This window comes from Leopardus geoffroyi, chromosome B2, assembly GCF_018350155.1.
Source record: "Leopardus geoffroyi isolate Oge1 chromosome B2, O.geoffroyi_Oge1_pat1.0, whole genome shotgun sequence".
NCBI lineage: Eukaryota > Metazoa > Chordata > Mammalia > Carnivora > Felidae > Leopardus > Leopardus geoffroyi.
Genome location: NC_059332.1, coordinates 105,239,393 through 105,266,758, shown reverse-complemented (window position 1 = coordinate 105,266,758; position 27,366 = coordinate 105,239,393). Strand labels below are relative to the sequence as shown.

General features: G+C 38.0%; 1 pseudogene; it reads right to left on the bottom strand.

Annotated features, from left to right (window-relative positions):
- Positions 1–9,742: 9,742 nt before the first annotated feature.
- LOC123609943 lies at positions 9,743–27,099 on the bottom strand (annotated as a pseudogene).
- Positions 27,100–27,366: the final 267 nt, after the last annotated feature.

The window sequence follows — 27,366 nt, the reverse complement described above, 5'->3', positions numbered from 1 at the left end:
AAACTCTACAGATGACTAAGGGACACATGATAAGATGCTCAACATCACTCATTATCATGGAAATAGACATCAAAACTACAGCAGTCAGAATGACTAAAATTAGCATCACAGGAAGCAACACATATTGGCAAGGATGTGGAGAAAGGAGAGCACTCTTACACTGTTGGTTGGAATAAAAAGTGGTGTAGCCACTGTGGACAGCAGCATGGAGGTTCATGAGAAAGTTAAAAATAGAACTGCCATATGATCCAGCTATTGCAATACAAGGTATTTACTCAAAGGAGACAAAAATATTGATTTGAAGGATACGTGCACCCCCCTATTTATAGCAACATTACCAACAATAGCCAATCTATGGAAAGATCCCTAATGTCCATTGACTGATGATGGGTAAAGAAGATGTGGTATATACATAAAATGGAATATTATGCAGCCATAAAAAAGAATGAAATCTTTCCATTTGCAAGGATGTAAATGGAGCTCGAGAGCATAATGCTAATTAATTTCAGGCATACAACATAGTCATTCTAAACATAGAGTTTAGACTCTAGGATGTTATGAAACTGAAAAAAACATGTCTGTTCTTGTGTAAGCATTAATAGAAGGGTAGCTTTTAAGATCAATAACATGAGTATATATAGAGGGAATTTAAACAGACCATAGAATATTTATCCTTTATGGTCATTCTATTTAGATGACAAACTGACTGGATAGAATGCGGATCCCTGAAAGAGAGGACACCAAATAGTATCTGAAGAGCCAACCCCACGACCTATCTCTCTGTGATATAGTGGTATGAAAAACTTGCAAGTAGTGGCCCATATGAGGGGAATAATGACAAGATACGTTGATTGGTAGTTGAATGTGTATTATATTTGTGTCAAGCATATGATAATTGAATTTGGGAAAGTGTCTAATCCTTCAATGTAAATCTATTCACTACTTACAGATATGGATGTCTTCCCTCCCCTTATCATTGTTCACACCACAACTACTATAAATCCATTTTATAAGAAACAACGCAAATATCTAAAAGACTCCAAAACTAGTGCCAGTGAAGTAGAAGCAACTCTGGCCTTTGTATTAGCGATTTACAGCCTTGAGAGTATCATGAGTGGACAGCAAGCAAAACCATCTTTGTTCTCTGAAGTTATTCAGAAAAAGAGACTTTAAACCATACTCAACAACATTGAGTAACACTGATCTGGTTGAAGCACTTAGCATCCATTTTTTTTGTGTGGTAAAATCATCAAGGCTTTTCACCAGTCTGTTAGATGATATACTGGTCAGCATCAGCCTAATCCCTCCCTCTTAATGAGTTATGGATTCTGGCAACTCTGCTAATCGGTGAATCATGAAATCTCTTCATGGAAAACTTAGTCTTGAACTGTGCTTTCTCCATGAGCAACAACACAATTATTCTTCCCACTGACATTGATATCAGAAGTTAACTCTTCATTTTAATGAACTCCTACTGATGAGTACTTTCAATCTTGATTGGGGGTGAAAGTTTTTTCTATTCTCTTTTTAGGTTCTTGGGCTGATATAATAATTCAATTATATTTTTGTTACCTGCATCTTTTACCCATATCTCTGGATTTTGCATTACTTCATATTTTTGTTCCATAAGGATGCTTTAGAAAACACGTGGATAAACACAATATAAGGCAAACTCAATTAAAGCATTACATGAACATTTCCTAGTTGAGGTATAACCAGGAAAAGTGATCAAAAATATCATTACAGATGCAAGAATAAGTTCATTGATTGTACTGTCACAAACTCCAAAGATCTATGTGCCAAGAAGCAAAGAGATGCATTCTTAGATTCCAGGAGAACAGAGAACATGGGTTTCAATATTCATGTGTTAGCCCATTATTTATGTTACAACAGATAGTGAGTATACTACCTCAGGTAGTTCACAGTATTTGTCCTTCAGAAACATAATATCAGGCAGCAAAGTAAACATTGTATGATTATAAATGAAAATGAATCAATCACACACTTCCAGGACTATAGGGGGTAGTTTTAGAGAGACAACTGAGTTCTAATGTGGTAAGGAAAGTTTTTCACTAATGACACATGACGTACCAGTCTATATAAATATGTAAATGGGAATAACATTAGCTTGGTGCTGCTTTAGGACCTATGTCAGTGTAACAAGATACAGAAAGCTGCCAAAAAGGTATATGTGAAGTTTATAAACTTTTCTTTCATGTCAACTTTCTGGGCAAAGCAATTAAGAAAAAAAAAAGCAAATGAGATGGGTGCATTCCGTATGATTTAGTGCACCCTCCACTAATAAAAAATGGGAGGAGGGAGCCAGGATGGCGGAACAGCATGGGAGTTTTTTGTGTGTCTCGCGTCCATGAAATACAGCCAGACCAACACTAAACCATCCTGCACACCTAGAAAACTGCTTAGAGGATTAACATAACAATCTGCACAACCTCAACCACAGAATTCAGCAGGTACGTGGCACGGAGAGGTGAACTTGGGGAGCAAGAAGCTGTGGCAGGCAGGGAGCTGCTTTTGCGGGTGAAGAAAGGGAGAAAAGAGAAAGGAAAAAGAGGGTTTAAATTCCATTAAGACTGTAAACAAGGGGAGTGCAGAGACTGCAACTCTGCAGCTCAATACCTGGCGGTGCTCTGGTGGGAAGGGCGATTCCTAGGAGCAGAGTGGGGTCCAGGAGCTTCTTGGGCCACACAGGGAAAAGCAGTTCCACTGCTGGAAGGACATTTGGTAGAGACTATTGAGGCCCCCTGGTCCCAGCAGACCCCAGAGAATGCCTACATTCACTGGTGCTGGAACAAGGTCGTTAAGGGTGAAGCCCGGTGCCAGATGTGTGTTGTGATTTTCTGTAATCCCTGAAACGCTGCTGCTACACTGTCTCGTGAACTTTTTCTGGGGTGAGCTGGCACCTGGCTGCAGTCTCAGGGCACCCGCAGCAGCAGGGTCCAGCAAGTGTTCCTGGGTGCAGCCAACATTTGGCCATTGCTCAGTGAGACCCTCCCGCAGAGGGGAGAAATGGGTCAAAGCCACAGTCCTTCAGAAGTAACTGCTAGAACTGACCCATGAGTTCAGCAAAGTCGCAGGATATAAAATCAGTGCACAGAAATTGGTTGCATTCCTTTATACCAATAATGAAGCAACCGAAAGAGAAATCAAGGAATCGATCCCGTTTACAATTGCACCAAAAACCATAAAACACTTAGGAATAAATCTAACCAAAGAGGTGAAAAATCTGTACACTGAAAACTATTGAAATCTTATGAAAGAAATTGAAGAAGACACCAAAAAAAAAAAAATGGAAAAGATTCCACGTTCCTGGATAAGAAGAACAAATATTGTTAAAATGTCAATACTACCCCAAGCAATCTACATATTCAATGCAATCCCTATCAAAATAACACCAGCATTCTTCACAGAGCTAGAACAAGCAATCCTAAAATTTCTATGGAACCAGAAAAGACCCCGAAAAGCCAAAGCAATCTTGAAAAACAAAACCAAAGCTGGAGGCATCACAATCCCAGACTTCAAGTTGTATTACAAAGCTGTAGTCATCAAGGCAGTATGGTGCTGGCACAAAAACAGACACTTAGATCAATGGAACAGAATAGAGAACCCAGAAATGGACCCACAGACGTATGGCCAACTAATCTTTGACAACGCAGGAAAGAATATCCAATGGAATAAAAACAGTCTCTCCAGCAAGTGGTGCTGGGAAAACTGGACAGCGACATGCAGAAGAATGAACCTGGACCACTTTCTTACACTAGACACAAAAATACACTCAAAATGGATGAAAGATCTCAATGTAAGACAAGATGCCATCCAAATCCTCAAGGAGAAAGCAGGCAAAAACCTCTTTGATCTTGCCCACAGCAACTTCTTACTCAACACGTCTCTGGAGGCAAGGGAAACAAAAGCAAAATGAACTACTGGGACCTCATCAAAATAAAACGCTTCTGCACAGCGAAGGAAACAATCAGCAAAACTACAAGGCAACCGACAGAATGGGAGAAGATCTTTGCAAACGACATATCAGATAAAGGGTTAGTATCCAAGATCTATAAAGAACTTACCAAACTCAGCACCCAAAAAGTAAATAATCCAGTGAAGAGATGGGAAAGACATGAATAGACACTTCTCCAAAGAAGACATCCAGATGGCCAACCGACACATGAAAAAATGCTCAACTTCACTCATCATCAGGGAAATACAGATCAAAACCACAATGAGATACCACCTCACACCAGTCAGAATGGCTAACGTTAACAACTCAAGCAACAACAGATGTTGGCGAGGATGTGGAGAAAGAGGATCTCTTTGGCACTGCTGGTGGGAATGCAAACTGGTGCAGCCACACTGGAAAGTAGTATGGAGGTTCCTCAAAAAACAAAAAATAGAACTACCCTATGACCCAGCAATTGCACTACTAGGTATCTATCCAAATGATACAGGTGTGCTGTTTCGAAGGGGCACACGCACCCCAATGTTTATAGCAGCACTATCAACAATAGCCAAAGTATGGAAAGAGCCCAAATGTCCACCGACAGATGAATGGATAAAGAAGATGTGGTATATATATATACATACAATGGAGTATTCCTCGGTAATCAAAAAGAATGAAATCTGGCCATTTGCAACTATGTGGATGGAACTAGAGGTTATTACGTTAGGTAAAGTTAGAGAAAGACAAATATCATATGACTTCACTCATATGAGGAGTTTAAGATACAAAAGAGATGAACTTAAGGGAAGGGAAGCAAAAATAATATAAAAACAGGGAGGGGGACAAAACATAAGAGACTCTTAAATATAGAAAACAAGCAGAGGGTGGCCGGAGGGGTTGTGGGGGTGGGGGATGGGCTAAATGAGTAAGGGGCATGAGGGAATTTACTCCTGAAATCATTGTTGCACTATATGCTAACTTGGATGTAAATTAAAAAATTAATAATTACATGTGTAATTTAAAAAATGAAAGTTTGACTCATTTGACTACCTAAAAATTAAAATCTTAAATGTGAAGAAAAAATTCATGTAGTTTTTTATAATTAGTGGGCTTCTAATTTTTTTAATGTTCATTTATATTTGAGAGAGAGATGGGGGGGGAGGGGCAGAGAGAGAAGGGACAGACATTCCAAAGCAGGCTCTGTGCTGACAGCAGCAGCCTCATGCAGGGTTCAAACACACTATCATGACCTGAACCAAAGTCGGACACTTCACCAACCGAGCCACAAGTTTCTATTTTAAGATGCAAAATCAATCACATCTTAAGACCTCCTTTGTTGCTCAAGACTTTCGAATATCTGAAGGTAAAATAAAAACTATTCCCTAATTATATTGCAAAACAAAAAAGGAATCCTCTTTTGCTAAGAAACTGAGGAATTCCAGCAAATGGAAAACAGGCGACATGGCAAATGATGTAAAGGAGGCATATTAATATTTATTAATCACTGAGGTTTTTCAATAATGAGCTAATGACAATGAAAGGTGAAAGTGTACAATTCAGTATATTTTCTTCTGAAAGTGCTTTCATAAAATAGCTTGCGTTGCTGAGAATTCTATTCTTCATTCATATCCCAGATGAACTTCAAGGGAAAATCTTCCATCTGCCTTTTGGAAAATCTTGTCAAAGCTTTCATTCTGTTCAGCAGTCATCTGATTTTTTTCCAGTCTCCAGTGGTACCTGGGAGGAACAGCAGAGAAATTGCTTCACTGAATATTCAAGAAAGTGGGGGCGTAAAGCTCTAGTGTTGGGAGAAGCACCAGTTTTTGGCCTTTATTTTCCTCCCCTCTAAGACCTGGTTGCTCCTGCACGTGACCATGAACCTTAACTCTCCCACTTTATGGCAAGGGGGAAAAATAAACTTATCATAGCAAATAATTAGCCCTACAACTCAGCTGTCAGCCACCTGGAAAAGAAGAAAACTCCTGCGACTTGTGTACTGTCCTGTTGTAGGCTAGCATGGGCTATTGTAGTTTACAGAAGTCCTTTAAAAATTCCCCAAATCAGATATCGTTGGGCAAATATTTACTGATGAGGACATGGCTGCCCAGAGAGATTTTTTTAAATATAGCATGTTTTCATACAGTTTGGAATGGCATACCTGTAATTATTCAATCTTTAGCCTCTTTAGGTTTACAAGTCTTATTTTAAAATTATAGATGCAGAGCTGGGATGACAAATAGATATTGGTAGAAGGAAAAGCAAAAAACCCTGATTGTAAAATCACTCTGAAGTATAAAAAAATAACTAAACCAAACTGAAATACTAATGAAACTGAAAACACAAACACAAACTGCAGGAATGGTAAAGCCAGTGTAAATTATTTTCCACTTCATAACATCTCTAAGAAAAAAGTGTGTTTATGTGCAGAAGAAACATATGGGAACGTGCTTCACTTTCACAGGGAAATTTGACTACTCCTCTGTGTCTCCTTAGCCATTTCATCTCTCATTTTCAGCTGTGTAAAAAAATGCATAAACACATAAAATCTCCTTTGTTCAAAGAAAAAGCACTCTCAATAAATGAGGAAAAACTGGGCAGAACACAAGGATGGCAGTAGCGACTAATTGGCCAGTTGCTGCAATATCCTCAGACCTGATCTTGTCAGTAGGTAAGAATTGAATCTTTTGTTCATTTCTTTTTTCCCAGTGTGTAAGAACAACCTGGGCACCGGGGCATTCTCTGGATCTTAGTTAACCCAATGTGATGTTTAGTTCCCCACCAGAATGTCTCGAATCCAAGCACAGCTTGTCTCGCTCAGGAACTCATGAAAGCGAACAGTGGAGAATGGACTTGCTCCGTTCCCTGAAAGGCAGGCAGAAAACCCTGGTGCAGAAATGCCACAGACCCTGGCAGCAGAGATGGACAGAGAGTTTCAGGATTTTACTGCTGAACCTCCAGTATATGAGAAAAATCCACCTTTGTCGCTCTACATGTTCTCTCTTGTCTTTAAAATTAATTTGATTATTTTCAAGTGAAGTAAATTATCCATGTTCATGAACAATATATGTACATCACAATTAATCTATAAGGCAGTTGCCCTTGCAACCATTAATATTTAACAACAATAATTTTTGGCATTCTGGATTTTCAATGTTGATTTATTTCACCTAGAGAATCCCACTGATTTCTTTCAAAACTGTATATGTTTAGCTACTGTTCAGATACTAAGATGCACATTATATTTAAACACAAAATTTTTATGGCCAGAAATCTAATCAGATTCTGGAAATCAGTATAAATATACAGAACACATATGCCATAGAAACAACCCACTGTTAAATTAAACCTAGTAACAGTCTTCCATTATTGGAGCTATCAAAAATGATTTCAGATTATCCAAGATAAAAAGATCAGAAAATTCTAGTGAAGTTAATTTGAAAAGCTGTTGGCAGATCATTGGTTAAGTTTTTAAAAGTTAACTGTAACAACGATTTAATAGAAAGATAGAGACAAGCGACACACACAGACACACGTACACACAAACGCACACCACATTAGTACCAGGATCGATACATGGAAGCCATCATTGGACATCACTTAAGGTTTGGTTGCAGACCACCTACAAATCTCAGACTTCTGGACCTTCCTGAAAATCCGCAAAATCTGAATTTCAATGGAGTGAGGACTTGAAATTTTTATTTTCACACACAAACCAGAATATGTCTATCTACTGATGATCGGAAACCACTGTCACAGGGAGTGTGTGTTCTTTTTCAAGTAAATCCTTTGCCTTACCTCATTTGGGAAAGGTAAAATGAGATGGGTCTATGTAAAAAGCAGTATAAATGTGTTATTCATGTAGGCAGAAGCATGTATGTATATTGTGAAATTATTAACCCTATTAATGATCATTGTTTGCAGATTACCTATCAGAAATCTAAGTTTTCCCACTGACGAATTGAGGTTGGTACATTCATCCTCTCCCTAGTACATGATAGTTCAATAACAAAATGTGTAAAGAGGTTTTATGTTAATAAGAGAATTGAACGTACTCAGGAGAATTGGTTCAGAGGAACGGTTTATAAGCCATAGTACATCCCGGCATCAGGAATCACTGGTACAAAACCTGTGCCATGAATGAGGACTTATAGTAGGATAACTCAATTTACTTCAGACACTTGTGTCCTCTTAGATGCATTTGAGGGTAGAGTACAAACAGTGAAATTCCTACCACAAAGTGTCAACTGACTTTTCAGCTAACACTGAAAGACTAGAAAACCTGAGCTCATCATAATTGTCAGGAGGTCGGCAAAACTGGTCAAATCATTGTGAATTCTTCTCCTAAGAATTCTCCTGAGTAGGCAGAATGGAGTAGGTTAGGAGAGGCCAATGCACAATGGCTAAAATTAGTTAAAAAACACAACTAAAATACATAAGTTTTATTGTTAAAGACCATAGATCTCTGGAAACAGAAAGAACTAGCTCAACTAAAATTCCAGAGTGGGAAGAGCCTTTTTTAGGTATCCTGGTGTCCTTTCCTCAGAGCATTTGCCAAGTATGGGCTCAGGTCACATTTTGAAACTAGAACAGGAGAATAAAGAACTAAAATCCACACCACTGAAGAGAAGAGCTAAAGAGAAGAGGTAAATACTCTCATTTCTAAGGGCTAAGGAGAAACACACCCCCTGGTCTCTCAGTGGAATGGGGATGAATCAGACAGATTTGAATCTTGTTACATTGAAAACTCATTTCACCCAACTCAATCCATAATTGGACACTGAATGCTAAAAGAAGAATATTAAGGATTTTTTATTTCTAGAGTAAGACAGAGCAAGTTTGAATGAGAGTACTAACACTATATATTTTCTCAAGGTAAATTTCATTTCCTCTCTTCACCTCTTGTTTTCTGTTATGAAACACCACCTACCTCATAAGCATTTTTTTTAAATAAAGGAAATAATGCATATGTAATTCTAAAGTTGGTATCTTGTTCACAGAAGGTGCCTATATACAAAAATATTTTTTAAACAATATTTCCTTTCTGCTACCACACATAAACCTTTTTTGAGAAGATAAAAGAAGGGAGCAGAAAAGATATGTTTCTCTAAAGGTGTACATCACCTAAGCCACAGCTGTGGAATTTACGAACTCTTGGAAGAAAGGAGTTCAGAGAAGCAGGAGACAATGTAGCAGTAGTGGGCTCCTGGGGATGTGAAATCCTTTCCTAATAGAAGGATCAGGGACCTTTATAACTTTTCTTAAAAGTGCAGCATAGGAAAGAAATTATGTATGTTACTTAAGAAAGATGAACAGAGCAATGAGCAAATGGAAATAAAGGCACTGATGCAGCCAGCAACCCCGAGTTGGGCACAGACACACAAAGATACAAGTGGGTCTACAGAATCTGATGGACGGCAGCATCCACACCCCTACAGGCCTAGACTGACCGTACTATTTGCAATGAGCCAGCCTGACCACAAGAAACCCAGTGTATGCCTGAGCAGGCAAAAGTCCATGAGAAAAGGAGAGCAGTTAGAACACTTGACTCAAAAATATTCTCCTCCCAATATCTACAGATACCTTCTATGCTGGCATAGGATAATCTTCACAGGAAATGAGCAAGGTTAATGTAAGGACCAGGTGTCCTTACAAAATGACTGGAAAGAAAACACAAATAAGTGTGAGTATAAATACCTCTGAATGGGAACACTCAACTAGTGGTGATGTCAATTTTTATGTGACATTCTAGGAGTAAAGCAACACTTAGCAGAATTCCAACACAATACATCATGATTTATTGGTTTATTAATCTATGTTAGAAATTAGGGCATAGTTATAAAAAAGAAAATTATATCGACAGAAAATATGTCATTTTACATAAGAAAGTTTATGTACATACAATATTGTAGAACAAGATAATGTCTGTTTTAATCAGTAGGAAAATGATGTGAATTCAATAAATGATTTTGGGCCATTTGGCTATCTGTTAGGAAAAAAAATTGACAGGTATCTAACAACAAAAGATAGATATTAAGATTAAATAAAGAAATGATTTATGAATACATGGAAATACTTGTGATAGCAACACTCCTAGTTGGACACAAATCCTAGAAGCCATAAAATGAAAGGCTGACTCGTTTGATTACCTAAGAATTAAAATCTTAAATATGAAAAAAGACCATAAGTAGTTTTTTATAAATGACAAGGCTTCTATTTTAAGATGTCAAATCAATCACATGTTATGGTCTCCTTTGTGGTTCAAGGCTTTGGAATTTCTGAACTTAAGGTAAAAACTATTCCATAATTATACTGCAACACAAAGAGAGGAAACCTCTTCTGATCAGAAAGTGAGGAATCCTAGCAAATTGAAACAGGCCACAGATGGCAAATGATGTAGTGTGGGCAAATTAATATTTACTCATCAATGAGTTTTTTCAATAATAAGCCAATGACAATCAAAGATGAAAGTGTACAATTCAATATATTTCCTTCTGAAAGAAGTTTCGTAAAAATATTTGTGCATTGTTAAGAAATCTATTCTTCATCCATATCCCAGATGAACTTCAAGGGAATATCTTTCATCTTCGTTTGGAAAATCATGTCAAACTTTTCATTCTGCTCAGCAGTCATGTGATTTTTCCAGTCTCCAATCGTACCTGGGAGGAACAGCAAAGAAATTGCTTCAAGGCAGATTCTGGGAGGAGGAGGCATGATGCCTTAGTGCTGGGAGAAACACCATTTTTTGGACATTCATTTTCCTCCCTAGTAAGGCCCCTGTTGCTCCTGCACATGGCAATGGCCCTTTTCTCTCCCACTTTATGGCAAGGGGAAAAGAAAACTCATCACAATTAGGTAATTTAAGGTAATTAGCTCAAGCCCTGAGCTGTCAGCTACCTGACAAACGAGAAAACTCTTGCAACTTGTTGAATATTTTGTTTCAGGCTAACATGGGCTGTTGTAGTTTACAGAAGTCCTTAAAAATTCCAAAAATCAGATATCATTAGACAAATATTTACTGATGAGGACATGGATGCTCAGAGAGATTTTTAAAATATAGCCCAAGCTCATACAGTTTGGAATGGCCCACCTGTAATTATTCCATCTGTACCCAGTGTAGGTTTACAACAATCTTACTTTAAACTTACAGACACAGAGTTGGGATGGCAAGTAGAGGTTGATAGAAGGAGAGGCAAGAAACACTGAATGTAAAATCACGCTAAAGTGTGAACAAATAAATAAACCAGCTTCAATGCTAATGAAACTGAAAACACAAACACAATTTGTGCAGGAGTGGTAAAGCCAGTACAAATGACATTACACTTCATAACATCTAAGAGAAAAGTATGTGCAGAAGAAACAACGGAATGTGCATCATTTCCGTAAGGAAATTTGACTTCTCCTATTTGTTGTCTTGGCCATTTCAGTCTCTCGTTTTTCAGGTGTGTTAAAGATGTGTAACCACAGAAAATTTTCTTTTTTCAAAGAAAAAAAAGGCAAGTGCCATAATGATGGCATTGGAGAAGGATTGTAGCATCTACAACATGACAGGATGCGCTGAGGGTAAAGGGAAGGGCATGTCCCCATTTCAGGTTGGCTCCAAGTTACCAGTGTTTCACATTTTTTAATTGAATGGGTGAAGATGTACAAAGTAGTTAAGTGAAGGAAATATTAATGTATTTAAGCCACTATTTATTGCGATTGGTGTAGAGGCATAAAACATTCTGATTAAGTGTAAAATTTATGTCAATAATTCTGTATTATCGATTTTCCAGGTACTAAGAAGATCATACATTTTAACTTAGAATAATTTATAAAATAATAAAAATATTCTAACATGTTCACATTTATCATTTATATGAAGGAATCATTCATTTAAAAATGCACTCACCAGAGGTATCATATTGAGATAAAGGAGGTATTCCTATACATTTTTATGATGGAAGATTCTTTTGTTACTGGGCAGAACTATTATGTATACTATACTATTATGTGTGTGTGTGTGTGTGTGTGTGTGTGTGTGTGTGTATACTATTATATGTATACTTAATAGTCCTCCCTAGTAACAAAAGAATAGTGAATATGTGTTGTTAATTCAGTCCTGGACGAGGTTCAGACTAAATCACAGAGATGGAAGAACAGCCAGTGATGGCCAACTGTGCCACCATTAATTCATCATCATGTGCCTAGCCCATTGTACTGGGGGAAAATAGTCTAACACTAAATGAACATCCCTTTTGTGGTAGACATGGTGATAGGCATTGGTAGATTTCTAGGGGCCAAGGAGAAGGCCTTGACACTTTAGGCTATTCATCCAGACACATTCTGGGACCAAATAATATAGTCTCTTGAAGAGCACCAAGAAGAAATCATGGAAAATCAACTGTGTAGGGAAGGGAACAGGGCCATAGCAGCTCCACATCAGGAAAGCTTAGAAGCTACACTTCGGTACGTTGGTATCACAGTGCAAGATAGCCAAGCATTTATTGTTCAACATCACCTTTGCGAAGGAAATGACCTTTCTTTTGTATCCCAAAATGGGCCTTGAGTTTATTGTCATAATTGGCTCATGGGTCATTCTTCATGTTTTCAAACGTGGCCTGTCTCACAACAGCATCCACGTCCTCTTCACTCAATTCTTGCCCCAAAAATTTGCATACTTTTAACACAGAACCTCTGAGATCCTGAAACAAATCATAATATGATAAATGATGCACATTATAAGAAAGAAGACACACACAAAAGTCACAGCTAAATATCATTATGGGAGTGAAAAATGTAGGTGCTTAGGATACTTAGAAAAGTGGAGCAGGACCATGAGAAGGTTCTTGCTTATTCCTTCTTGATAAATTAATTCCTCCCTTGTCAACTGTTTTAGAGTGCATATTAGGAACACTCATATTTCATTTTATTTGTGTTGAGTGGGCAAGTATTTGGTGAATAGCTACTATATGTCAGATACTGCCCTAAATGATGGTGCAAGTGAACAGAGGCACAACAGGAAATCAGTTCTGGGAATTCAGTACAAGTACTTACTGGCAAAGAGTAACTATGTAACAGAATTCAGAGAAAGTTCCTCAAAGATGAGAAATTTGTTCTGGGAATTAAACCAAAACCAGGACTTTTTTGATAGACAAACTGAAGATACAGTGTTTAAATCAAAAAAAGAATATCTGCAAAATTGTGGTTGCATGGGAGGTGTGGGATCTCAGGTCACAGGAGTATGAGAATTTGAGTTTCTCTGGGCTATATGGGAACAGGTCTGGGATGAGAAAGATGGGAGATGAGCCTGTAAGCAATAGAAGGACAATCAACAAAACTAAAAGGCAACCGACAGAATGGGAAAAGATATTTGCAAATGACATATCAGACAAAGGGCTAGTATCCAAAATCTATAAAGAGCTCACCAAACTCCACACCTGAAAAACAAATAACCCAGTGAAGAAATGGGCAGAAAACATGAATAGACACTTCTCTAAAGAAGACATCTGGATGGCCAACAGGCACACGAAAAGATGCTCAACGTCGCTCCTCATCAGGGAAATACAAATCAAAACCACACTCAGATATCACCTCATGCCAGTCAGACTGGCTAAAATGAACAAACCAGGAGACTATAGATGCTAGAGAGGATGTGGAGAAACAGAAACCCTCTTGCACTGTTGGTGGGAATGAAAACTGGTGCAGCCGCTCTGGAGAACAGTGTGGAGGCTCCACGAAAGACTAAAAATAGATCTACCCTATGACCCAACAATAGCACTGCTAGGAATTTACCCAAGGGATACAGGAGTGCTGATACATAGGGGCACATGTACCCCAATGTTTATAGCAGCAGTTTCAACAATAGCCAAATTATGGAAAGAGCCTAAGTGTCCATCAACTGACTAATGGATAAAGAAGATGTGGTTTATATATACAATGGACTACTACTTGGCAATGAGAAAGAATGAAATCTGGCCTTTTGTAGCAACATGGATGGAACTGGCGAGTGTTACGCTAAGTGAAATAAGTCATACAGAGAAAGCCAGGTACCATAAGTTTTCACTCTTATGTGGATCCTGAGAAACTTAACAGAAGACCATGGGGGAGGGGAAGGGGGAAAAAATTACAGAGAGGGAAGGAGGCAAACCATAAGAGACTCTTAACAACTGAGAATAAACTGAGGGTTGATGGGGGGTGGGAGGGAGGGGAAAGTGGGTGATGGGCATTGAGGAGGGCACCTGTTGGGATGAGCACTGGGTGTTGTATGGAAACCAATTTGCCCATAAATTTCATATAAAAAGAAAAAAAGAAGGGCCATATTGTGAAGAAGATTACAAGGCCAGCCAGACACTTGAATCTCTATTTCGTAGGTGATATGCACTCAGCCAGAGAGTCTAGATTTGGTATATGCCCTATGGCAGGGGTAACAGAAGCTAGTGACAATCAGCAGGTGGCAGCCTTTAGGGTCGCCAGCCTTTCAGCTCTTTCTCTTCTTTCCTGCTAACAGATCCTGGTGGTGTCCTGGCAGCAGTGCCCAGCCACATTCCATAATGATCATTATTAATCCAAATTCCTCGTGGCAATCCCACTGTCTGCTACAAGAGATTAGTTTAGGGTGGTCTCATGGCCCAATTTGGGTATTGGGTCTGAAAGAGGAAGTCAGACAGAAGTTTCTGAGAGTGAGTTTCCTCATGGAGCAAAGGTGGGAACAAAGCAAGGCAAGAATGCCACTTTTCTCCCCGTTAACACTCTGTCTGCCACGTAAGCTATCATGTGAGGACGTGACTTTGGAGCTACAACTGTCCTGCTACCATGAGGGAAACATCGTCATCACAACAAATATGGTACAAAAGAAACACAGAAAACCCTGGGATATTCTTGACATGCATGAGCCAAACACCCAGCATCAGGGTAGCCTGGCTCTGGGTTTTAGTCAGTAAGCAATAAAAGTTTTCTTTTCAGGCACATATAGTTGACTGTACTGGGAGCTGAATTCTTTCTAATCATACACAGGTATTTTCATTTAATTTTCCCTGCATGGTTTAATCATACACAATACAGACAAGATTAAAGTTCCCAAGAAATGTACCTGCAAGTGAGGAACACACATCTACAACATTAGTATAATTAAAAATTGAAGGAAATAGATATAACAATTCACAAAAGAGAAACCAATAATCTGACTCAAAATAATCAAATCATTCACACCAACATACATAAACAGACATCTATTGACACACAGATAAATTTTGAAAAGAAACCTCCAGTGGTAGTTCTAAATGGAAACCTGGCAAAGAAAGCATAGAAGTGATACAGGAAAAATGTCTCCTGGTACACAATCTGGGTTCTCAAATTTGATATCATCCTTTGGGTGTTCTGGGCATAAACAAGCAATTCATTCAGCCAGGCTGGCTTACAGCTTCAGTGAAGTCAGTAATGTCACATTTCTCACCTTCTTCATCTCCTCATACATCAAGAACTGAATGTTGAACAAGCTTTTGTGCTCATACCAACCTTTGATGTGGTCAAACCAAAAGCTTCCCAACACTGTGGGGAGAACAGATACATAATTAGGTAAATATGCTGAACACATTGAGAAGAATCTACAGTCCTAGGAGATGCAGGAACCTTTAGTAACAAAGGAGGAAAAGGAAGTGTGCTGCTAGATTCCAGATTTCCCCTAGCATCTGGTTGTGGGAGAACCATCCAACTTCCACCAGGAAACAAACATACAGTCAAGGAGAAATTAGTCTCTTAAAAACGCATTTCATATAAATAGAAAATAATCTTGCCATGGGGTTAGAAAAACTGAAAAGGGAAAGGAGGAATGAATCCTCTCCTTACTTCTCCCACTATCCCCAAAGGCACATGGAGGTATTTCCACTCTGCAAGGAGCACGAGGGGTCTCTGAAGAGTCACTTCAGCTCTGCCACAATGCATTGGAGACAATCGTAAGTCTGTTTGAGATCATCACGTTTACTTCTGCAAGCTTTGTTCCTGGTCAAATAGCTGCACTGGCTCCTCAGATAAGAATGTGGTGAGCACCTGTTTTGCTCAATGGATAGAACATGCAACTCTTGACCTCAGAGTTGTGAGCCCCATTCTGGGTGTAGAAATTACTTAAACAATGAATAAAAATTTACTAAAATATTTTTTAAAGGACTCTTGGGAGGAGCCCCTTGAAATATGAAGTGCAAAGCTCCAAACGTACGCTCTCACTGAGCTACTCCTCACTAAGCTAGGACAGAAATCTGTGTGCTAGTGAAATAATCTCTCCATGGTTAGATGTAATTATTCTCTGTTGGTATGACTGTAATCTTGACATTCTGTTGAGAAGGAGAGAGAGTTAGCAATATTTGTACAATGGCTGGACATGGTCACCTAAGACAACACTGCCAACTAGCTTGATACGTTGATTACTGATCCCCATTCTACTCTATTTAAGCAAACTCTTTCTCTCTGCTAGAGCTTAAAAACTCACCACATTTTATGAAATTTTAGTTACCTTCTCCTTCTAGAAATAGTTTCATGAATTCCACAAAGTTATCTGTAGCGGATGCTGTCAGTTTCTTTGAAAAGTGAAAAAATGAGCACATAACATCCTTAGGGTTTCTGTATATGTAAATAACCTGGAAAGAAAGGAAGTATTCATTATATCTGATGCTTTCATAATGTCATATTTGTACCCTAGTGCCCTCCAACTGAATGAAGCCTGTTAGCTTAACTTTACAGTTTCTAATCATGTCTTGTATATATTCAGCCCTCTTTGTATTTTGCATTTCTCCTCTGCAATGGCTCTCCCTTAATGATTGGGAGACTTAATTATTGGTGGCTGTCAATTACCTCACATGGTACCTCTTCTTACTCCCCTAGACAGAAACCAACAATATTCTCCTGTCCCTACCTCAACAAGCTAACATATGTGAAAATATCTCATAGCTATACAATTATGGCAATAGGAAAAACTTACTAAGATATTTTCAAATCATCTGTGAAAGTTTAGATTGTATTTCTCTCATCCTTCAGTGCATGGTTCACATAATTCTTATATATCTTCACAGTATAAAGCACAAGTACTTGACCCGTAGTAGTTACTTCTTCAATATTTTTTGCATGGAAGGACTATGAGATTTAACTTTAAAAATGTATATTGTAACCAATCAGAAGCCATAATTTCATAAAGCAGTGAAGCAACCCAAAGACATTAAAAATACAAAGTATTGGGGTGCCTGGGTGGCTCAGTGGGTTAAGCGTCCAACTTCAGCTTAGGTATGATCTCATGGTCCGTGGGTTTGAGCCCTGCATCAGGCTCTGTGCTGACAGCTTAAAGCCTGGAGTCTGCTTTGGATTCTGTGACTCCCTCTCTCTCTGCCCCTCTCCTGACCATGCTCTCTCTATACATAATAAATAGAACAAAATATATAAGGAAACTGGGAAAAGGAGTGGTTTGAAGATAAAATCAAAACTCCTTTTGGTATTGGAGCCCATATTTGGATAATACCTATATAGAGATATATTTGACATCTCTATAGATATAGAGTTATTAAATACTTTACATCAATCTAGAATTAAAGGGAGAAATCAACTATACATACATTGTATTTAACTTACGTGATTAGATAATCTAACTGAGGGATTAACTATAGAGGGAGAATAGGAGAAAGCCAGACCGAAAATCTGGGAATCATCAGCTCTCAGAGGTTAGACAGAGAAGGAGAAGCCAGTAAAGAGGAAGGAGCAGCGTCTCAAAATGTAATTGTATAAGTTAGGAAAGATCTCGCATAACATTTCCTAAATAGTAAAAGTATCAACTTTTCTCACAAAAAGCCAAAGCCCAAGACGAGAGTGCAACAGGTTAGGTTAACTCATCATCTCGATGTAGTCATGGACTGAGTCTCCTACTTTTCCACTATGACATGCTAACCGTTCTTTATGTCCCACGCAGCTGCCACTTTTCATCCCCATGGTCAATTAAAATAATGAAGAAACCTTCTTTCAGAGGACACGAAAGAAACTTCTTCTTTGCTTGTGTTGTTGTTCATAAGCTTGTCACTTACCTGTGCCTTAAAAATTAATGGCAAGATGCCTGGTACCAAGCCCTGGTTTTGCACCAACCAAATTTTACCACTCTAACCATCAGACCAGAAGCATATACAGGATACAAGTCCAAACAAAATGAGAGCTCTGCTGAAATGAAATATGAAGAGAGGGAAAGGTTTTTGGGTAGAATCTCCTCTAAGTGTCCACTGAGATAATATGATACCACGAATGTGGTGTCTGGAACAGCAGGAAAAGAAAATGTTTAAAGACGTAGAAAGTGATCAACTATGTCAGATGCCAGTGATAGGCCAAGTAAAGTGATCCAGAAATGATCCCCCCTTTTCAAAACTATAATAATAAGGGACGTTGGCATTCAGGATTCAGTGACAGCGTGGAGAAGGAGGCTAAACGCTTTTAAGAAGTTTATCTCAAACAGAAAATGAAAGGCAGAAAATGAAAATTGAAATGGAGCAAGACAAGTTTTATTTTACTGTTAAAAAATGCCACATGAAAACTTCATTATGGGCCAAACAGAATGATCCAATCAGCATAAGGAAATTGGTAATGAATGAAAAAAAGGAAATTATATTGTTTAAGGAAAGTCTTTGAGCGTAGAACAAGTTTCTCAACAGTGGCACCATGGACATTTCCCCCAGGTAACGGTCTGTGGTTGGGACTACCGTAAGCATCATGGGACATTTAACAGCATCCCAGGCCTCAACCCACTATAACTAGCAGCACCACCACCATAACCAAAAATGCCTCAAATATGCTAAATAACCTGTGGGGAATACGCAGAGCTGAGAGCTGATGATTCCCAGATGTTGGCCTGGCCCGACTCCCATTTGCGAAACAGCGGTACAGACAAAAGGGATCCAAAAAGGGATCCAGACCATGAATGGAGGGGCAGATATATAATAAGACCAAAACTGTGTACACATCCCACCTTTTCCTCTTAAGGAGGGACAGCAGTGAGGGGAGGTTTTGCATGTGGAGGGCATCTACTGTTAATGGTTTACTTGGAGTCTTTTACTGGGATAGGTGGAGCAGAATGCTGCTGAGGTTTGAGAAGATAAGGAAAGTATGAAAAGTCAGTATGGAAAAGGGGGGGAAGCAAAACATTTTTAAAAAGTAAAGTGTGAGAATTGTGGCCATAAATGTAAAGAAAGACACAATTTTTAACTGTTTTGATTTTTTCTGACCACACTAGCAGATTCATGAATATAGGTACTAATATAAAACAATTGTGTTTCAGCAGAATTAAGGGTTGGCAACAAATCATAACAGTTGAATTAGCAAAAGAATTTAGACAAAAAGGATTTGAATTTAAAATGTAGAGTCATTGGTGGGCAAGGAGCAACTGAGGACACGCATATATATGAGAGTGAGTGTGGGGAATAGGAGTGGGGAGGGGGCTGGAGAAATGAATGTGCTGACACATCACTGCACGGAACACCTGAAAAGAGCAGGAGGAAAAGGAGACAGCACTCAGATAATAAGGTGCTTGAAGCAAAGATCCGCATTAGGGCAATTACTGGTGATCCCTTTTGTCATTCATTCAACTCTAATGCCTTCTGGACAGGGTTCTATGCACTGCAAACTCCATCTGTCTCAAGGGTTTTACACTGTGGCCAGAGACATAGACAATAAATAAACAGGTAAGTATGTATTACATCAGAAAGCAAAAACAGTCATAGACAAAGGCAGGTGCATAACACGTGGGTTGCAGAAGAGGGTTACTGAGGTTGGTGGAGGAAAAGTGGCTGGAGTTTAAATCAACCGGAGAGGCCTGGCAGGGCTAGGGTCGGGGAGGCCAGTGCAGAGCCTGATGGGTCAACCTGAAGGAGGCAATCCCACACTTGTGTGGCCCTGACAGGAAGTGCCTCCTTCATGTTGATCCTTTGAGTGCAGTTGGCCTCACTCCTATCTGGCCAGCCAGAGACCATGTACATCAACTTTGAAATAATCCCGAGTCAGAGGAGTGGAGGTAGAAAGGGAGAAAATGAGTCAAGAGTTGAAATTATCAGTGGGTGGAGGTGACTGATACTGGGGGAGACAGAAAAATCACTCAGTAGATACAAATGATTCTCTCTGAGCTTCCCTCAGATTTCCAATGAACTCGGTACATTTACAGAGAAAGCGGGCAAAACAGGTTGGAAGCGTCAGAAGGAAGCGAGGAGAGCCTACAGAAGAAAGAAAAAGGAATTGTTGGCAGTTTATATACACATGGTAATATAGCTAACAAATGAGAGGGTATATAATATATAATGTATATGATATTATAATATACTCTATGAAGTAAATTAAATACACTCCTATATAGTCTCATTTTCCAATGATTGTGTTCCATATGTGATCAGAAAACAAAGGGTGAAAGATAAAATCAGATACTGGAAGATAAGAACACAAAAATCTGTTGAAAATTAATGCATGACAAATACCACACTTGCTAACACCTGGACGAGTGCAGCATCAATGTAATGAATAGAAATGAAATAATGAAAAAGCAGTTGTCTTTCAGCAGCCATAGTCTATTTTCCTACTTTGGCTTTTTTTGTTCTTTAGCCCCCTGGGAACCAAGTAGTATGGGATGTGGGTAGTGAAGAGAAGAGGAGATGGTCTTTCAGCAAAATCCACTTTTTGAGGGGAGTACTCAATAAACGGGATGCGTTCAACTGTTTCCAGATTCCCGATGCCTTTGCGATGTTCTTCAAAATAAATCAAGCATAATATCTGCTGAAACCAGACAGTACCTGTAAAAGAAATAATTTTGTTTTAATGATGCGAAAATTTATCCAAAAAGCATATAGATGTGTCATCGGTTTTTTAATCAGAGGTTGTTATTATAATACGTACAAAGGTAATTTTGTCTCAATGGAATTTTTAATATATAAAGGGTGCAGTGTGGGTAAAGACAAACATACGTTGCCTTTGATTTTCCTTATAAGGAGATTCTACATGTGAAACTCCATGGGCATTTGTCCCACAAATTTTTCTTGAGTCTGCTATACTTTCTTCTGCTTCATATATGGGAATTTTGAATTATCTTCTATGCCTGCCTCAAGATTTCCTTCCCCAACCCTACTCCTAGGACGTTAGCTAATATAGAGAAAACGAATTGGCATTTTACTGATAGAGTCACTGTCCATCTTTCCCCCGTTCCCTATGTTTCTTACTGTGCCCATGATGTCACTTCGGGAAATAGTGTTCATTATAAATCCCTAAAGGAGGCCCTGTGATCCACATGGAGACAGGAAGGAAAAGATTAGACCTTTTGCTGTAAGTGAGATGTGACAAATTCTAAGGATGACTATTTCTCCCAATTCCAATTGGAGTGGACATATGTCACAGAATACACGGGTGTACTGCCTACTCTAGATTCCTTCCACTTCATTTTGCATGCTTCATATATGGGAATATTAAGAGTTAAAACACACCTTCTGTAAGGTCATGCTTCTCATATATACAGGCAATGCTTCAAAAGCCTACCCCAACAAGAAGTCACATGTCCCAGAAACGTTCAAATCAACATCTTAAATGAGAAAGTACATTGGCCCCTCATCAATTCCCATCCTGTAATTCCTTCCTGAGACCACCCTATCACCCTGCCTGTGAAGCAGCAGCACCTGGTAAGCAAGATCATTGTTAAGAATACATGCCTTGCTGTCAGGTGGTATGCACCTTTTCTGGAACATGATGGGTATAAATCCTCCAGTGTTGCCCAGGGAAGACCAAGATCATGTGTGCTTACATGTTACCACAGCTGATGTTCAAACACAATGAAAATTCATTGTTATGAAGCTCTAAAAGGGTTTCTTACATTCTCCAACCTTTCCCAGATAAGAAGTACTGCTTCTGCATCAGGTATCACAGCTTCAGGGGTGCTGAGGAATTACCAAACATGACCTTAATGGGTCACAAGTCTGCAGAAATTTAAGACTATGAGGACTGGAAGAACGTGTTCCCCAGGCAAAATAGGCTGTATTTTTCCTGTCTTTGTCCTCTCTCCTGCTTCTGCTTCCATATCCACTCCCCTATCACAACTTATCTTTCTCGTTTTCTCTTTTCTTTCTTTCCTCCTTCCTTGCTTCCTTCCTTCCCTCCCTTCCTCCTTCCTTCCCTCCTTCCTTCCCTCCTTTCTTTCTTCTTTCTTTCTTTCTTTCTTCCATTCTTTCTTCTTCTTTATTTTTTTCTTTCTTTCTCCTTCTTGCCTTTTTGGATGTCAGAGGTTAATGTAAGTTGATATTTATCATTTTCTGCAGTCATGCTATACTAACATCACTGATTCACTGCAGGCACTCCAAGATCTATTAATTCCTTATATTCACATTTCCTGCTTCCATTCCTACCCTTACTTCCACCACAGACAAGAAGATTTTAGGGTTTAAAGTATATTCTTTCTTGGAAGATGTTCTTTTGAAATATGTATTGTTGTATATGCTTGATTTTTAATCCATGCACGTCATTTCTTACTGTTTGTCACTGTGAGCTGTGGTTTAACATTCCTTTACATGCTACTGCTGATCCATTGCACCTAACAGATGCTGTCTGTGTTTCAGGGTGTGCATTCATGCACTGACCTGTCTAATTTCCCCCAATGGACAGCACACTGCCACATACACCCTCACTCATGTTGCCTATGAACCCATATGAGATATTCTTGGAGACATATACTCAGGAGCAAAATTGCCGGGTATGTCTGTATTTCAGTTGATCAGATAGTGCCAGACTGCTCCCCAGAGAATGGCTGCTTCAGTCTACTCTCCCAGCAGTATTATGCTAAAGCATGCAGATGTGTGTGTACTCCTTGTCAGCATTCAGGGTTTCTGAGCTTTCTAATTGCTGTCAGTGTACTAGATATAAAACAAGTGACTGTTGTGTACCAGCTTTGTGTTTTTTTGTTGGTATTGGTGGAGAGTGGTTTCCTTCGGTAAATTTTCAGCTCATCTCTTTGGCTCTTTTTATAAGTAGATCACTGTTCTCTTCCAGTTGATCTGTATATATACCTAATATATTCTAGGTATTAATTATTTTTAATTATAGTCATTGCCAGTAGTTCCTCTCTTTCAGACCCTATTAACTTTGCCTAGGGAACTCACTGTTAAGGAAAGCCCAAAAATCTTAATTTTGATGTAACTGAATTTATCAAACTTTTACCTGTATATTTTTCTTTGGACATTTGTGTAGAAGCTCTTGACCACTCCTTAGTTACAATGATTTTTCTACAATATTTTTAATAGAAATAGTTGTATAATTTTACCTTTAATATTAGTGTCTTGAATACACTTAGAGTTTACTCTTTTATGTGCTGTTCGATTCCAGGTGAACTTCCTGCATATAGTGACACAGATTTCCTGGGACCAAATATACTATCTTTTCCCCATTAATAAATGCGCCTTACTTAAATTTATATTGAGTTCTGTTATACACATGGAATTGTTTTTTAGGTCTTTCCTGTTCTTCTGGGCTATTTGTTCTTGTCTAAATGCTATGATGTGCTTCCTAAGGATGGCTTTGTAAAGAATGAACAAATTAAGTATGTAGATATATGGTATAGTATAAGGTGATATGTGTTATATTATGGAGGGAAAATAAAGCAGCAAAGAAGAGTGTGAGAATTTTGAGTGAGGCTGCATTTTTAAATATGACCATCCAGAATGCCTTAATGACAATATAAGTTTAAAATAAGGACCCAAAGGAAGGGAGTAAACCATGCACATATCAGGTAGAAGAGCATCAAGGGAAAAAGATTCTGTGAGTGCAAAGAGCCAGAGATAGGAACATGTCTGTTAAATTGAGGTAGAGCAAGAGAATCAGTGTTTTCTGGGGAAAAAAAATATTAAAAACATTTTTTTCTAACAAATATTTTAAGAATTAGTAACAATCCTTCACAGACTCTTCCAAAAATAAAAAAAGTGGGGACACTTCCCAATTCATTTTACAAGGCTAACATTACCCAGCTAAGTACCAGAAAAGACACTAGAAGAAAAGAATGTCACAGGCCATCAGTCTTGATGAATATAGATGCAAAAAATCCCCAATAAAATATTAGCAAATTGAATTCAACAACACATTAAAAGGATCATACACCATGATCAAATACAATTCATTCCAGGGATGCAAGGATGGTTCAACATCCACAAATAGAATAGTTTGATAATGCATTAAAAAATGAAGCATAAAAACCATATTATCATCTCCATAAATACAGAAAAAAATTCAACAGAATTGAATATTGTTCATCATAAAAATTCTCAACAAAATGTAGAAGGAACATAACTCAATATATTAAATGCCATTTATGACAAGATCATAACTAACATCTTTCTCAATAGTAAGAATTTCAGTTTTCCATCTAAGATCATAACCAGGGCATCTAAAGTAATGACCAAGATCAGACACTTCTCACTAGTTTTACTGGAAATCCTAGCCAGAGCACTTAGACAAGAAAGAGAAACAAAAGGCATCTAAGTTGCAGAGGAAGAAGTAAAAGTTTCTTTATTTGTAGATGATATTATATATCAAAAACCCTAAACATTTCACCAAAAATTCTGTTAGAACTAATCATTTGAATTCAGTGAACTTGCAAGATATGAATCAGCATACAAATATAACTTGTATTTCTATAAGCTAACAATAAACTATCGGAAAGAGAAATTAAGAAAACAATCCCATTTATGATAGCATCAAAAAGGAGAAAATATATAGGAATAAATTTACCTATGGAGGTAGAAGACTTACACATTGGATATTGTAAAGTACTGATAGAAGGAACTGAAAAAAAAATACAAATATATAGAAAGACATTCCTGTTCATGGGTTGGAAGAACTAATATTGTTAAAATCCCATACTACACAAAGCAGTCAGCAGATTCAATACAACCTTTATCAAAATTATCATGACATTTTTCACAGAAATAAAACAAATAACCATAAAATTTTTTTGCACCATATAAGACCCTTTAGAAAATACAACTGAGCTAAAGGCATCACATTTATTAGTTTCAAATAATATTAAAAATTTATAGTAATCAAAACATTATGGTATTGGCATAAAAACAGATGCATAGATCAGCAGAACAAGAGAGTGAGCCCCAAATTAAACATGTATAATCAACTAATTTCTGACAAAGGAGCAAAAAATATCAGGTGGACTCTTCAATAAATGGTATTGGGAAAACTGGACTGGCATAGGCAAAAGAAGAATATGAACCACTCCCTTAAACCATACACAAAGTTAACTCAAAATGGATTAAACCCTGAATGTAAGACCTGAAACAACAAAACTCCTATAAGAAAACAAGGGCAGTAGTGCCCCAAAATTCATGCTGGCAATGATATTTTGGGACATGACACCAAAAGCAAATGCAGCAAAAACAAAATAAGTAAGTGGGAGTATATCAGACTGAAAAGTTTCTGTACAGCAAAGAGCCCAAACAAAATGAAAAGGCATTTTGAATGGAATAAAATATTTCGAAATCATATTTCTCATAATAGGTAATATCAAACCATATAGAGAACTCATACAACAAAGCAGCAAAAAACATTCCCCCCAATCCCATTAAAACACAGGTAGAGAATACCCCACATCATGGTACTAGGCACCTTCAACCCATGGTCTTTGAAGGTGAGAATGAAAGGGTCCAGGCAAGGTGTAGAGAAACTTATTAATCCAGTGATTTCCCTCTTCATTCTCAGCAGTATATCTTCTATCTATACCTGGCTATGGAAGGGACCCCCCTACTGTGGGATCAATGGGATATACCTGTGGCCCGGCCTCCCTAATGTCATTCACATTGAATGGGGATGAGGCCGGACAGTGGCTCATAGAGCTGAGTATGAGCCCTAGCTGTGGGCTAGAAATGTCCTTAATAAACATCCTTATTTTTCAAAAAATAAAAATAAAAAAATAAAACACAGGTAGAGAATGTAAATAGATGTATGTGTAGGCCCACACACACAAAATGTATGTATATATTCTACACATATATATGAGTGGTATCAAAAATAAGACCCAAAGTATTTGGGGAATGATCATAATTAGTATAAGCTCAATTTCCTCTTTCTCAGGTACTTGGTCATTAAATACAGCTTCAAGTATGTCCCAAGAAGCTGCCTAAATGGCAAATATTCCTGTGTCCTTTCCCAGCCCACTTCAGCAACTCAGTGTTTGATAGGGTTTCGTCAATCTCTCTCCTTCTTCATTATGCCCATTTCCCTTGCCCACATGAGAAATTACTTATATCCAGTAGATTGACTATATATGCAAATAGAATATGCTCCTAAAAAAACAGTGCTCCCATATTACAAAAATATCATTTTATTAATTATATTAGCTGTTGGAATACAGGACTCACCAGATTTGGGGTGATTATGAAGACATCATCGTCTCTGATTTCAAAATCATCTAAATTTTCTAAAATTTCAAGATTAAGTTGAGTAATTGCAAAATAACATCCTTTAAATTTGGTTAAAAATTTGTTTGTATCTTCCATATTTCTGTTGCCTGCAAAATACAGATAAATTATTTGAGAGAAATTTAGTGGAATGTTATAGTCTTCCCTTCTGTATCTTTCCTTTTTAACAAACACAAACACTGAAAACCTGTTGGCTCTGAAAGCTATTCGCCTGGATTCTGGATGTGTGGAATTTGGGGAATGCCCAAGAGACTTCTATTTATGGGCTAGCTCTTGGTTTTATTTGTGCGTGCTCCATTCATGTAGGTATGGGGAAAGTAGCTTAAGAGTAATTATTGTAATATTTCTAAAAACTGATGCTCTTAATCAGAAATCTTATGTATATTTGAACAGAAATGTATATACAAATAGGATTTAAGTGGGCTTCAAAAACACTTGGCTATCAGACCAACCACATAGTCCTTTATCAGCTGGCCTTTTTTTCCCCCTGTAAATGAACTACATTCACTTGCTTAGGTCTTAGTAGGTTCATAAAAGATTTCTTTTATATAATTTCTCGGTAGGCATGATCTGTTTAGTAATCTTGGTACCTTTGAATTTAACTTTCTTTTTTTTCTTTTTTTTAACTTGTGACATCTTTAAAGTTATTGGGGTAGTACCAGCATGAATGGTCACAGACATGAGTCTATTCCGGGAAGCCTGAGACATTGCGTGTGAGCAATTAAATTGTCCATAATGATAATATGGACAATGGCACAAAGGAAAAGCATGAAAGAAAACATGTAAATAATGGATCACATGTAGAAAGTACAAACCAAGACTTGTGAGTCGTCATTTAGGTACATATTTTGCCTTTCATTATTATCTGTCACTAACTATAGGGAAAAACGCATTTTGATATGAGAACTCTGGGTTTCAGTTTTCTTGGAGGTACTTCCAGATGACTCTGAAGTGTCTTATTCCTAGTTCTCAAAA